General features: G+C 43.8%; 1 protein-coding gene and 1 long non-coding RNA gene across 4 annotated transcripts in view; one reads left to right on the top strand and one right to left on the bottom strand.

Moving 5' to 3' along the window:
* LOC147917215 (uncharacterized) overlaps window positions 1-15,024 on the bottom strand; it is a 192,995-nt gene that overhangs the window by 16,622 nt on the left and 161,349 nt on the right. For both annotated transcript variants that reach the window (XR_015551928.1, XR_015551929.1), the window contains one exon: window positions 5,175-6,012. This is a non-coding gene — a long non-coding RNA (uncharacterized LOC147917215). The remainder of the gene's footprint in view (window positions 1-5,174; window positions 6,013-15,024) is intronic.
* Window positions 1-15,024, top strand: part of GRIA1 (glutamate ionotropic receptor AMPA type subunit 1) — a 294,076-nt gene that overhangs the window by 230,863 nt on the left and 48,189 nt on the right. The window lies entirely within an intron of this gene.

Below are 15,024 nucleotides of genomic sequence, written 5' to 3'. Positions count from 1 at the left end.
CAGGAACAGGGAAGACCCAGCTCCCCATGAACAGCACCTGAGGAACAGGGACTCAGGCTGAGCACCCATCCAGACAGGATGTGGAAAGAGGAAACGGTGGACGTTCCTACAGGTTGGGAAATGCAAGGTTGTAGATAATGTGCATGGCGGTGTGGTAGCTGGTTCTATACCAGCAATTGTAGGAAAGATCCTACCAGAATATTTGCTTTTCCTAGTGTTCCCCATCTCAGAAAATTCTCTTCTGAGATGCCACAACCAGAAACCTGGGAGATAAGAGTAGGGAGATAGGATAACCTAGGGCTTAAAGGTAAACTCTGGGCTCACACTAGCTGTGTGTTGATGGGAAGATATCTAACATTGCCAAGCTTCAGTTTCCCCATGCATAATAATGGAGCTAAATACTACTTCCCTCCTAGCATGTGATGAGGAATAAGCATAAACATCTTATAGAATGTCTGACACAAAATAGTCACTCAAAAAATGGAGCCCTCAAAAATTAGTGAGCCCTCTCCTTCACCCTCTATATCCACTCAATCTTCAAACAGAAATTCTGCCTCCTAAATCTACTTAAGTCTCTTCCCTTTTTCTCCATCCTTGGTGCTGCCATGTGGCCTAGGTGCTCATCACCTCTGATCCTGGCTCCTGTAATATTGCCTATTCATCTCCATGCCTCTGTTCTTGTTGCTATCTCACCCCAATCCATTCTCCACTCTGTGAGGTAGCGTGATTTCTCAAAATATGTGAATTGGCTCATGTCACCACCACCACCACCCCCCCCGCTTTCCATCCCTCACTGTCTTTCTGCCAGTCATCCAGGATCCTGCATGGCCTCTTCCTCAGCCTCATTTCCCATTATGCTGCACTTTCCCCAGCAAGGTCTCTATTGTATCCCTCTGCTGTTCCTCCACTGGGGGGACCATTTATCTCTTTCACTCTCATATCTTTGATTCTTATTATTTTCTCTGCCTATAATAACCTTCCCTACACACAACCTCTCCCTGATGAACTCATTCTTCAGGTCTCAGCTTAGAAGGTCCTTCTTCTGGCAAGCCTGGGAAGTATTGTCAGAAAAAGGTCCTGCACACAGAAGGTACTTGATAAGTATCTGTCAAATAAATGTCAATGAGTGACATCCAAGCTGATTCAACATTGAGTCCTTAAATCCCTGCAGACTGAGAACAAGCTGGGCTTCCAGTCTGGGCCAGGGTTCAGCTTCTGGGTTACATCAGGACACAGAGCTGTAAGATGTAAAATGATATAGGCCTTTCCCTGACAATCCCACTGGATCGAGAGCACACTTGCAGGAAATGACAAGTGACCTGCTCAGTCCCTGGAGACCAGACAGGTCCCTCAGACACATGTCCTCCCCTCTTAATCTTTTCCCAACTTCATCCTCTTTCCCACAAGCTTCCCTTTCTCACCTAAACCCAACCAGTGAGACACATGACATCCCTTATGGGAAGAAGTTTTATCACATCTCTGGAAAATTCTTTTCTAATCTGCCATAGCTTTAAAAGCTTGAGTTTTCATGACTGCTAATTAGAGCTGTCAATTTAGATAAGTCATTAGAAGAGGTGGAATCTCTTGGAAGAAAAAAGGAGATACTAAGAAATTACTTTGGCAATTTTCAGAGTGATTTATGAGGTGTATTGTTGATGATCTTATTAATCTCTTTTTCAAATATATGCTGATAGAGGTCTAATGCTCTCTATAATAAACTCACACAGCACATGCAAATCTCTATTAATATACTAGTTTGGGGAACACAGTGGGGGGATATAAGCAGAGAACAAATATTTGGCATCTAAAGTGAATTTTATTTTCAATTTTGTGTTCAATCCAAGGAACATTGTTGAGTGCCTAATACTTTCAGGGCTGTCAAGGAATCAAAGTTGAGGATCCAACCCCTGCCCTTCAGTTGCTTATGATCCAGCTGTGCAGGGGTGGAGGAGGATAAATCTAAAATCAGGCAGCACATGAGGCAGAGAGAAAAAAGGAGTCAACTATGGAGGACTGGAAAGAGAATGGGGCACAGCAGTAGACTATGAGTATGAGGGCAGGGACTGAAGACAGCTTGTTCTCTGCTGCGTCCCCAGCAGTATCAGGCATATGACAGCGCTCAATAGAGTTGCAGCAGAGATGGAGGATGGCTGGAAGGACCCAGTTGGGTCCTAGTTCCAACCCTGTGACTTAGAAAACATGACCAATCACTATCCTTTCTGAGCCTCAAGCTCTTCATCTGTAAAATGGTGACTGTTAAGTGAAAACTTCTTCCTAGAGGATTGTTGTGGGTGAGAACTTGTGGTTGCCATGAGTGCTGTCCACCAGATATACCCAGCTCTCTTCCTCTTGCACACAGGGTAGGATTGCTCATCTCTTTTCAAACTGATGCTAGGTGCCACCATTTTATTTCATCTGGCCAATGAAATATGAACAGAAGTGACATGTGTCACTACTGGGAAGAAGCTTTAAGAGCCAGTATGCAACTGGGAATGTTCCCAGTGATGGCTGCCTTGTCAGTCTTGGCCCCAGAAGGAGGGTGAGGGGAAAAGATCTCCCACCCAACCCGCCATGTACATATGGCATGAACAAGAAATACACGTGAAATATAACAAGTGTTGGCAAGGATAAGGAGAAATTGTAACCCTTGTACACTGTTGGTGGGAATTCAAAATAGTACAGCCGCTGTGGAAAAAGTTATGGACATTCCTCAAAAAATTCAAAATAGAACTACCATGTGATCTAGCAATCCTACTTTGGGATGTTTATCTAAAAGAATTAAAATGAAGATCTGGAAGAGATATTAACACTCCCATATTCATTGCAGCACTATTCACAATAGCCAAGATGTGGAACAACCTAAATGCAATCAATGGATGAATGAATAAGGAAAATGTGGTATATACACACAATGGAATATTACTCAGCCTTAAAGAAAAAGAACATTCTGCAATATGTGACAACATGGATGAAGCTTGAAGATATTATGCTAAATGAATAAGCCAGTCACAGGACAAATGTTGCATGATTCTGCCTATATAAATTGTCTAAATAGTCAAATACATAGAATCAAAGAGTAGAATGATGGCTGCCAGGGGATGGGGGGGAGGGGAAAATAGGGAGCTGCTAATCAATGGGCATAAAGTTTCAGTTAAGCAAGAGGAATAAGTTCTAGACATCAGCAGTACCACATCGTACCTATGGTTAACAGTACTGTATTGTACACTTAAAAATTTAAGAGTAGATCTCATAAGTGTTTTTACCATAATAAAATAAAATTTAAAAGAAGAAAGAGGGAAATATAACTGTTGTTTTAAGCACAGATTTGTGGATCTTTTGTTATCACAGCATATAGAATTTAATAAGAGAGAAACCTTTCATACAACCTAGAGTTTAAATAAACATGGTGGCTAGCAAGGGAACAAAAAGTGCTGCACTGGAAGGGATTGCACCTGGCTGAAGGGGTTGGGAAAATCTTCTTGGAGATGATGTCATCTGAGATGGATTTTGAAGTTGGAGAGGATCTATAAGGATATATGTATATACACAAACACACACAGTCATGCGCCACTTGACGGGGATACGTTCTGAGAAATGCGTCGTTAGGCAATTTCATCATTGTACGAACATCATAGAGCTTACTTACACAAACGTGGATGGTATCGCCTACTACACACCTCGGCTACACAGTACTAATCTTATGGGACCACTGTCAGATATGCAGTTCGTTGATGACCAAAACGTTATTATGTGGCGTGTGACTGTGTGTGTGTGTGTGTGTGTGTGTGTGTGTGTATATATATATATATATATATATATATATATATGTATAGGAAAGCAAGAAGAAGAGAAATGCAAGAATGAAAATATTCAGAGTGGACAGGGAAGATGAATGTGGCCAGAGCAGTGAATGGCTAATAAAAACAGTAAAATATCATGGATTAGGCACTTACTATATGCCAGTCTCTGTCCTGCATGATTTACATGTATTTATTCTGTACAACATCCCTGTATTAGTTTTCTGTTGCTGCCATAACAAAACTTAGCAGCTTAAAACAACACAAGCTTATCACCTTACAGTTCTGTAAGTCAGAAATCCAGTATGAGTCTCACTGGGCTGAAATAAAGGTGGTGGCAGGGCTGTGTTCCTTTCTGGGGGCTCTAGGGCAAAATCCATTTCCTTGCTCCTTCAGGTTCTTGGCAAATTTGAATTCCTGTGACTGTAGGACTCAGGTCCTTGTTTCCTTGCTGGGTCTCAGCTAAGGGCTCTTCCTAACTTCCTCATTCCTTGGCTCCTGGCCCTCTCTCTATCTTCAAACACAGAAATGGAGAATCAAGTCCCTCTCACATTTGGAATCTCTCCTGGCTCTTATTCTGTCTCGTCTCTTTGACCAACTGTCTTCTACTTTTAACGGCCAATGTGATTACACTGAGCCCACCTGAATAATCACCCTGCTTTAAGGTCCCTAACCTTAATTCTATCTGAAAAATCTCTTTTGCCATTTAATGTAACATGTTCACAGGTTCTAGGGATTGGGGCATGGATGTTTTTGGGGGGCCAGTTTTCTGCCTACCACATTCCATTTTGTAGGTGAGGAAATGGAGACTTAGTGTCGTTAGGTAACTTATTTAAGGTCACCACCTAGTTCTTGGCAGAATGGCTTTTGATCCCAAGGAGGCTGACACCAGAGTCTTTACTCTTAACCACAACTTCATCCGGAGACCATCAACGGGAAAAGTGGAGGATGAAGCCAGAAGAGAACCATAGGGTAGGGATTTATTGCAGCCATCCTCAAATAGCAGACACAGAGATAGTTTAAAGGAACACTGCAGGGGGCCTGCCGGGTCGCGCAAGCGCAGTGCACGGGCTCCGCTGTGGCAGCCCAGCGTTCGCCGGTTCGGATCCCGGGCACGCACCGATGCACTGCTTGGCAAGCCATGCTGTGGCGGCGTCCCATATAAAGTGGAGGAAGATGTGCACGGATGTTAGCCCAGGACCAGTCTTCCTCAGCAAAAAAAGAGGAGGATTGGCAGATGTTAGCACAAGGCCGATCTTCCTCACAAAAAAAATAAATAAATAAAAGAACACTGCATAGTGATTTCTAGTCATACTTTAGTTATCTATTGTTGTGTAACAAATTATCACAAATTTAGTAGTTTAAAACAACACTCACATTATTGCCTCACAGTTCTGTAGGTCAGAAGTCCAGGATGGTGTGATTGTTTCTCTGCTCCCGTTCTCACAAGACTGAAATTAAGGTGTCGGCTGTCTGAGTTCTCATCTGGAGCTCAGGGTCCTCTTCCAAACTCATTTCTGTTATTAGCAAAATTCAATTCCTTGCAGCTGTAGAATCAAAATCCCCATTTGCTTGCTGGCTGTCAGCAGGGATGGCTCTCAGCTTCCAGAGGCCACTCTCAGATCCTTGCCCTATGGCCCCCTCCATCTCAGCAATGGAGACCCTCCCTCACATCGAATCCCTCCCACTTTGGATCTCTCTGACTTCTTCTGCCTCCAGCTGGAGGAAACTCTTCTTCTGTGGGGTTCATGTGATTAGATTAGGGCCACCCAGATAATGTCTCTGTCTTAAGTTCAACTGATTAGTCAACTTAATTACATTTGCAAAATTCCTTTTGTGGTGGAGCATAACATAATCATAGGAATTACATGAGGGTTGGGGGAATCATAGAGGTCATGGGCCATCTTAGAATTCTGCCTACCACTCATCCCATGAATAATGGGACAGATAACACCATGTTCATTGAATGTATGAGGAGCACAGAGGTTAATGTACATTTGCAGAAGTGGACACTAGGGCCCAGATCTCGGTGATGAGCAGAACTCCATGTCTGTTCGAGAACTGAGGAAGATCATCTCCCATCTGCTGAGGGTGAGGATGAAGTGGAAGGTTTCTTAATGCCTCTTCCAACTCATGCATGGCCTGAGCAAGCCCATAGCGAACTGCATCTCCAATTATGTCCCTGTTAGAGGGAAGACATTCTTGATGAGGACTCCTGAGGGAATAGGGGAGAGACCCGAAGTTAGTATTCTATATCTATAATAATTCAGGCAAAGTTACAATAGAGATTCACCAAGAGTGTGGGAGCCTGTCTAAATTTGTGAGAACATCAGTCTTTTATAATATTTTTAAAGAAACTGTTTTACTATTTTAACTTTATGCAATAATTTTCTCTTGACAACCACTTTGCAGAACAAAGATGCTGAGGGAACATGAGTTTATGACTGTGTAAGAATTATGGATATATCTGAGATACCAGTTTCTCAAAAATGGGTGCTTCTGAAGTTTTTAAAATCAGTTTACTAACTCAGAATAAATGATTCCTTGTGCAATCATGTTTTTGCTATTAATTAGCTTAAGAAATATTTTCTTTATAGGTAGCTCAGAGGAAAGCATTACAAATTGCCTACTTATGGAGTTTCATAATCACTCAACAAATATTGAGATAGCACTAGGTTATAGGGAATTATGAAGATATCTAAAATCCCTTAATGATTTGATAATATAGAGGTAACAGTGTGAAAAAGAGCAGAACAAGGAGTGGTACTGACGGGAAAAGTAGAAGAGTTCAGAGAAATGAGAAGTGAGGATGGGAAGCAGCAGCCAGGCAGGCTTCTTGGAGGAAGTGGCACTTGGAGCTGCAGTTTTGGTCATTAAATCCAGAGTCTATGCCCTGGCTTCAGAGGCTTTGCTTGTCTTGTTCTTGCCTCACTCTCCAGACTCCTCCTATGCTGCCAATGATCTTGAACACATGAAGCCTTTCCTGCCTCAGAACTTTTGTTCTTCTTGTCTCCTCTGTCTAGAATGTTGTTCCTCTAGGTTCTTCACACATCTAGATCATCCTCAACCTTCAGCTTTCAGCTTAAATTTCACCCTCTGAAAGAGACTTTCCTTCACTTCCCCATCTATATTGGTCCCTTCCTTCCTTCTTCCTGATTCCTTGCCACCCACCAAATTAGTGATGAAAGGACAACAACAATACTTAGTGGCTGACATGAGGAGGTATTATTGTTATCACCATTTTGCAGACGAGTGAGCTGAAACTCAGAGAGACTAAGCCACTTTCCCAAAGTCACACAGCCCGTAAAAGAAGACATTGGGATTTGAACCCAGGTTGGGTGATCCCATAGTCCATAATTTTAACCAGTGTGTTCTAGGTTTTCTACTTACTATAAGTATTACAGGTATTCATTTAGAAAACCAGGAAATGGAAGTGAGAATGTGTAAAAGAAAGAGAGCCCATGATCAGCTGCCTAGATGACTTCTGTAATATCTTTTCATTTACATCCTTCCAGACACTTATCTCTGCCAACGTTGAGTTTTCAAAGGGGTCCATGTAGTATAGTCTGTTTTATAACCTGCCTTTTTCACTTAACAGCATACTGAAAACTTCTTTCCGTGTCATCTTTCATTTCTGAGTAGTAGTAGCTGCTTCTACCGTGTATCTCTTCTGGTCCAGGTACCCTGCTAAGCACATGACAGCTCATCCTCACAACAATGCTTTTAGGTTGTTCCTGTTATTATCCCTATTTCATAGGTAGAGGAAACTGAGGCTCAGAGATGTGAAATAACTTGCCCCAAGTCACACAGTTAATAAATTGCAGGGGCAGGAGTAGGAGGGCTCTATAGCTTTGGAACTCCTACTTAATAATTCTCTTCACTGTCTCATAAAGAGCTGAGTGTCCCTTTGATGAAATGATTGGGGGGTATTGGGATGAAGAGAGGAAGAGAGATTGTTCCCTGCCTCCGGGGCTGCCCTGCTAGCACGGTTGGGGGTATGTGGGAGGGAGGGGCTGAGCATGAAGGGAATTGGGTTGGGTGAAAAAATGCCTGGCAAATAGAGGATTTTCAATTGGTTATTTTAGGTAAAATAGCCCCTTTTAATACGTGCCTTGAGCTAGAACGAACCAAACATTAATTAAAGCAGAAGCAAGAGTTGTTATTTTATCTCCCATTTGCTGATGAGTCCGGGTCTATTTTTAAAAAACCCACAATATCACACATTTACGTATGCTGCCAACTCTAAGGACTTTAAATGCCAGGTATGTTGGGCCACAGATGACAACTCAGGCCCCCACCTGGCCCACTGAGGCGGGAGACCCAGGCGCTTGGAACCCATCTCACTTCGGAACCAGCTAGTAGATCAGCAAATAGTAGGAACTTTAGAGAGGGCTCTGGCTACAGGAAAACCATACGTTTTGGTATTACGGGCTGGGCAGCAGGCAGCCAGCTATAAAAAGAGAATGGCTTCTTCTAAGAACTTAAACCCAAAAATATATGTGGAACAAATCCCATTTTTAACACCAGTATGATGCCAAATATTCCTTTGCGTCTAGGAACTCTGGGTAAGTGGTGCTTGGGACCTGAGAAGGTAAACCTTGAGAGATGAGGGCAGTGGTCCTGCTCCAAGCTGGACCCACTTTCAGCACAATGAAATCACACCATCGGAATTCGATGATCTGGGTTCACATTCAAGCTGCATCACTTGCTTTGTGACTTTAATTAAACATTTATCTATATGAACCTCAGTTTCCTCATTTATCAAAAGGGGATATGCCTGCCTGGCCTGAAGAGAGTGATGGGGATTAGAAACATGGATATCAAGTACCTTCTGCAGTATCCAGCTCAGAGTAGGCACTCAGAGGATGGTGGCTGCCAGGTGGTTAGTACATTTGGGCAAAGCGAAGTTCTTGCTTCTTCACATTCTCGTCCCACCTCCACACCATAGCACAGGCTGTTCCTATTTCAGAAAATGCTTAAAGCCTGCCTGCCTTGCATATTCCAATTAGATAGCCCCTCTTCCATGCCATCTTTCCAGATTTTTCCCAGTTGGACACGGCTTTTTCCCCCTCTGCACTTCCTTATCACTTGATCAGTGATTCTCCATGCTGTTCACCCCAGCTGAGGTATCACAGTTGCTTTTGTGGTGGTCCCATTCTTTCCATTAAGTTGATTTCCTTGAGAAGAAAATTCTTAGGTATTTCCTCTCAGGCTTGGTACATAGTCAGTCCTCACTCAACATTGTGTCATGATTCATTTATTCAGCGTATGTTCACTGAGCACCTACTATGTACCCAGCGCTATGTGAGGTACCAAGAATATAGCAGTGAATGACACAGATAAGACCCCTGCCCTCACTGAACTTCTATTTTAGTGGAGGGAGACAGATAATCTAAGTGAATAAACCGATCAATAAATGAATATATAATTATATAAAGATCACTTTAGACTTTGATAAGTGCTATGAAGAAAAGGTAACAAGTAAGGTGAAAGAGATATAGGTGGCAGAGACAATTCTTAGAGTGGTATATGTGAGGAGGTGACATTTGAGCATAAAATGAAAGGTAGGTGGAGACAGGTTTGGGACAACTTCAGGGAGGTGAGCTCCAGGCAGAGGGAACAACAATTGCAAGTGTCCTGAGGTGGGGAAGAATTTGGCGTGTTCTAGGAACTATGAGAAGTCCAATGAGGCTGGAGCAGAGCCATAGCAGGAAAGATGGTAGCTGAGATTAGAGGTGGGCCAGATCAGACTGACCTTGGTAGGGCATTTGGAATTTACTTTCTAAGTGTGACAGGTTTTACGAGAGCTAGGGAACAGCATGATCCTATTTACAGTTTAAAAAGATCCCTCTGGCTATTGGGTGGATGTGAGTTATACAAGGAGAAGGAGAAGATGCATGTGATACTAATATCTAGTATCTAGAATGTTATCTGGGACTATGGGGGGGTGATTGGACTTGATGAACTGGAGGTGAGGGTGAGGGAAAGAGACAAGTCAGAAATATCTACCTGCTGTGTGGTTTGAACAGCAGGGTTCAAATGGACAGTGCTGCCATTTCCTATATGAGGAAGATGGAGAAGCATAAATCAGTTACATTCGGGGGAGGGACTGGAGGTTTAGATTTGGCAGTTGTCAGCATCTACAGAGACAGGTCACAGGACTGGAGGAGACCACCTAGGGCAAGACTGTAGACAGGGATGGGAAGAGGGGTGAGGCCTGAGTTCTGGGCACAACCAGAGCTTGAGATTAAGCAGAAAGGAAAAACCAGCACAGGATACTAAGGACCAACCTGCAAGGTGGGAAGAGACTGAGGAGAGTGTGGGGCCTAGAGGCTAAGAGGAGTGTTTCCAGAAGAAACCATCATCATTATCATCATCATCATCATCATCATCATCATCATCATCGTCATCGTCATCATCACCATCATCACAGGTGACATCTTGAGGCTTGCTGTGTCTGTGCCAAGTGCAAGACATGACTTATTGAATTCTCACAATTCACGAGATGGAATTCATTATCTCCCTTTTCAGGTGTGGAAAACAAGATTTAGAGAGTAAACCAAGGAACTAGTAAATTTTAAAAAACGAATGAATCAATCTATCTCCATTCTTTTGCACACTGTGCCTACACTACGCTCCCATAGCCTACCTAAATGGAAAAACAATAGGGATGGAAGACCACCCCTCTTGGACACAAAGCTCTGCAAGTGCTGGAAGATCACGCTAGCTTACAGAGCACTGGGCTTTCCTTGGAGCTGGTCGTCCCCCCAACCCAGCGCCCTCCCCCTGGGACTCACCACAGGAGGCCAGGGCCCTCCCCCTGCTGGAGTGCTGGAACACAGTGACCGGCAGCTGAGGCAATTAAAATGAATCACTCCAGCTCTGCCAGGGAAGTGCTCAGTGATTTGCCGCTGGTGACAAATGAGATGATTTGCCACCATAGACACAGCGTCTTGGATGAAGTGGCCTTATCAGTGCAATTGTTGCATTTGGGCAGAGCTGTGTACCCTGGTCTAGGAACCCCAGTGCCCGGTACCAAGTGAACCTCTCTCTGAACATAGCTCAGCTCAATAATTAGTCAAGATGGACTTTTTTTCTCCCAGTAAGGTAGAGGTGGGCCATCTGAGCCTCTGCCTTCACACCCCTGTTTCCATTTCTTTTTAAAAATAGCCATTTGAAGCAGATGACAAAGGGAAATAGGTTGAGCTCAGTGACCTCTTGAGCTCAGCTGAATAAAGGCACACAGGAGGTATCCCTTCTGTCCCCTTCCTCTTGGGGATGGCAGGACATGCTTTTGAAATAAAGAAGAATGTTCGTATCCAATTCCTTGTCAGAGGTGTCCTGGAGAGGAGGTTGATGGGATCAAAAGTCGGTTGCTGTTTGATAACTTTCCACTCCCTACACCAGCCCCAAGGATCTGCTTCCTGAAGGCCCCTGGCCCTGGTACCTGCTCCCCCATCTCCAGCCAGGTCATTGCTCCTCACACTGTCTGCATACCTCCATCCTGAAATGCTTACTCTGTGCCAGGCACTGCGTTACATGCTTCCTTTGTATTTTCTTTTTTAATTCTGAAGAATACTTTTAAGATGACTACCGCTATTACTCCATTTAGTAGGGAAACAAGCAGAAAGAGATTTGGTGACTTGCCGCAAAGTCATACAACCAATAAGTAACGAGGCAGGGCTCCATCCTGTTTTGTCTGACCACTGAGCTGGCTCTCTTGACCAATGTCCTCTACTTTCTCCCTGAGGAGAGAACAAAAGTAATTGTCAAATGAATCACTGCAACGTTATCTGGTGTTTGTTGTTTGTGTGGAGGTGCTAATAACAGGATAGAGGATAAAGAAAATTCTTGACTACTGTTGCATATTAGCGCAGATCAAAGGTCTCTGAGGTTCACGGTAGGATTGAGAGCAGGAGTCAGCAAACTACAGCCCACAGGCCAAACCCAGCCTTCCCTTTGTTTTGTAATTAAAGTTTTGTCGGAACACAGCCACATGCACGTGTTTCCCTATCGTCTATGGCTGTTTTCACACCACAACAGCAGAGGCACGAGTACAACAGAGACGGTAAGGCCCGCAAATCCTAAAATATTTACGACTTGGACTTTTACAGAAAAAGAAAAGCCCAAAACCAATCCCCAGTCTAAAGCAACAAATCCAAGCTGTGAGATTAGAAGTACATATAAAAAAGCCTGCAGTGAATTCTAACCCATGACCAGGACAGGAAATGCCTAACTGTCAGAACCCAGAGAACGGTCCAATCAGATCCTCACCATCTTCCATCAGCATCAAGTTATGCATTCAATGATACGTTTAGTGTCTTGTTAACAAAAGAAAAAAAACATCATTTGTAAGAAGAGACAGCTTGCAGCCCACATCTAACTCCCAAAACCATGTCGGAATTCATGTACCCAGGAGGCAGGAACTGTCATCTGAGTGTTTTCCTCTCCCTCCACCTCTGCTCCCATGGATCACCAAATCTTATCACTTTCATCTCTTCATCTCTTCACTCAGCCTGCCACTCCCACTTTTTGTGGGCTCTGTTTTAGTTCAACCCATCATCATCCTTGTTAATCAATAAATACCATAAGTAATGGTCATGGTAACGAATAATTACAGCCACGTGGTTAGAACTGTAATAGCAGAATGACCGTGGTATAAGGGGAAAACAGAAGGGGTTGCTCAGTGCTCTACTGGCAAAAGTTGGCAAGTTTACAGAGGACATGAAACTCCACTAACCCCTCCTTTTTACGTCTGTCTACTGTGCCTTCTCCCACTCCCACACCTATTCTGCTTGGCAATCTCCTACTCATACTTCAAAACCAAGCATAAGCTTCTCCTCCTCGGTAACATTCTCTGACCTCTGCCAGCAGGGTAATTAGCAAGCCTTTCTGTGTTCCATTCTTACTTGTCACATAATTAAGATAGTACTATAATTACTGTTTATGATATTTATGTAAGATGGTGATGATGGCTTTACCAAGTGCTTACTATGCTCCAGACACTGTGCTAAGCACTTTACAGAGAATCAGGGTATCTGACTCAAAAGCCTGTTTTAATCACTAGGCTACACTGCCCTCCCGTCTTCTCCATGGAAGGGGGAGACTGTGGTGTATTCACCTCTATCTCCCCAAAGCCCAACAGTGCCTGCCATACAAGTAATGCTCGTAAAATGAATGGATAAATAGTATAATACACATGTATCTAAAGGTTCCTGTCCCATGGTCATTCAAATACTAACCTAGGTACTGCTGTAAAGAGATTCTGAAGATGTAACTCAAGTCCCAAGTCAGTTGACTTTAAGATATAGAGATTATCCAGGTGAGCCTGACCCTATCAGATGAGCCCTTCAAAAGCAGAGTTTTTTCCAGCTACTGGAAGTCAGAGAGATTCAAAGAATGAGAGGGATTTGCCAGGCTGTTGCTGGCTTGAAGATGAAAGGGGCACATGATGAGGAATGCAGGCAACCTCTAGAAGCTGAGAGCAGCTCCTGGCTGACAGCCAGCAAGGAAACGATGACCTTGGTCCCACAACCACAAGGAGAGGAATTCTACAAACAAGTGAGCTTGAAAGAGGACTCTGAGCTCCAGACGAGAACCATAGCCCCAGCCAACACCTTGATTTCAGCCAGGTGAGCCCCTGACTGGAGAATCTAGATACCCTAACTCAGACTTCTGACCTCCAGAACTATGAGATGATAAATGAGTGTTATTAGAAGCTGCTACGTTTGTGATGGTTTGTTCTGCGGCCATAGAAAACAAATACAAACAGCTTTCCCATTCTGTGGAGTGGATGGTGGTGGTCAGACTGCTTTCTGTGGATGCCAGAGGTTCACTGAGCTTTACAAAAAGTGAGTGTTGGCTGTGATCCGGCATCATGGAGGCATCACGGGTTGAGGAAGTCCATGCCCATCTACAAGTGAATCAGAATTTGGTGAGGAAGGTAATGTTCCATAGTGGATGGAGTACCAGAAGGGAAATATGAAGTCCTGGTTCCTAGTCCCAGCTCTGCCATTGCTTCATTGTGTGACCTTGGGCAAGTCACTTTACATCTCTTAACTGCAGTTCTTTCATCTCCAAGATGGAGATATTCATCCCTCTCCCATCCACCCCATAGGACTATAAACGAAGTTCAAGTAAGATAGAGGGTCCAACAAATCATCTCCCATCCACCCCATAGGACTATAGGACTATAAATGAAGTTCAAGTGAGATAGAGGGTCCAACAAACCATAGAAGTTGTGGCCAATTCTGAAGGAACATAAGGGATTCCTCAATCAACCAGGGAGTTTTGGGAAACAATATGCCAAGTTACAAGACTAATAAAATTCAGGTGACTAGGCAGACCTCCAAGGGGTTCAGATCACAGCTGTTCCTTCCCTACTAAGAAAAGTGCTGCTTTGCCCTGTGGCTCCCTGGGACCATAATCATCATCATAAAAATAATGTCTCATTTCAACAGCACTTTTCAAAATGCTTTCCCCTCCGCCATTTTAATTCCAATAGCTTGTGATAGTTAAAGGAAAAGAATGGACTAAGAGTTTTACTAGTTCTGAAAGTTTTGATTTCTCACCGTGAAGTAGGGTTGGTGTCACCCATTATACAGAGGAAGAAGTCTGAGACCCAGCGGGACAGGCAACTGGCCACGGTTATGGGGCTGGTCAGTGAAAGAGCAAAGGCTCTCATTCCCAGTCTCAGCCTCCAATAACTCCAGCTCCCTGCCTCTGCTGTGGAGCTGGGAAAATTCAGAGTTCTTGGATCGAGGCCCAGCTTTGCCTGTACCAGTTCTGAACTGAAGGTGGGGGATTGCCTCACACTCAAGTCCCCATCCGGTGGATCAGATGCACATGAAGCATTTGGAATCAGGTCACATTTTGAAGATCCTCTTCCCCCAGACCTCCAGTTATGCCACAGATGACAGTTGCTGGCTGTTAAGCAACAGACTCTTTCTTTGGTCTCTTCATTAAGTAGGTGGGGATGTGGGGAATACCGTACAGGGTAAGCTGCTCTCAACACCCAGCAGATGAATATTAATTAAAGGAGAACAGGGAAGAAAGAGCCATAGGCCTGGAACTTTCTTGGGAGGACTTTGTGCTTCACTGAATGATCCCCAACTTGGGATACCACAGCTGGGTCTCTCAGTCCAGTATTGTTGGAAAAGGAGGTAGCCATCCTAAACACTTGGTTTGAAGCCATGGACTCCAGACATCCTGGGCCATAAACAGGTTT

The sequence above is a fragment of the Ceratotherium simum genome, chromosome 4 (genome assembly GCF_057802395.1).
Source record: "Ceratotherium simum simum isolate JZ-2026a chromosome 4, ASM5780239v1, whole genome shotgun sequence".
In the NCBI taxonomy this organism is placed as follows: Eukaryota; Metazoa; Chordata; class Mammalia; order Perissodactyla; family Rhinocerotidae; genus Ceratotherium; species Ceratotherium simum.
Note: the sequence above shows the minus strand (reverse complement) of the source record. Positions and strands in the feature narration are given on the sequence as shown.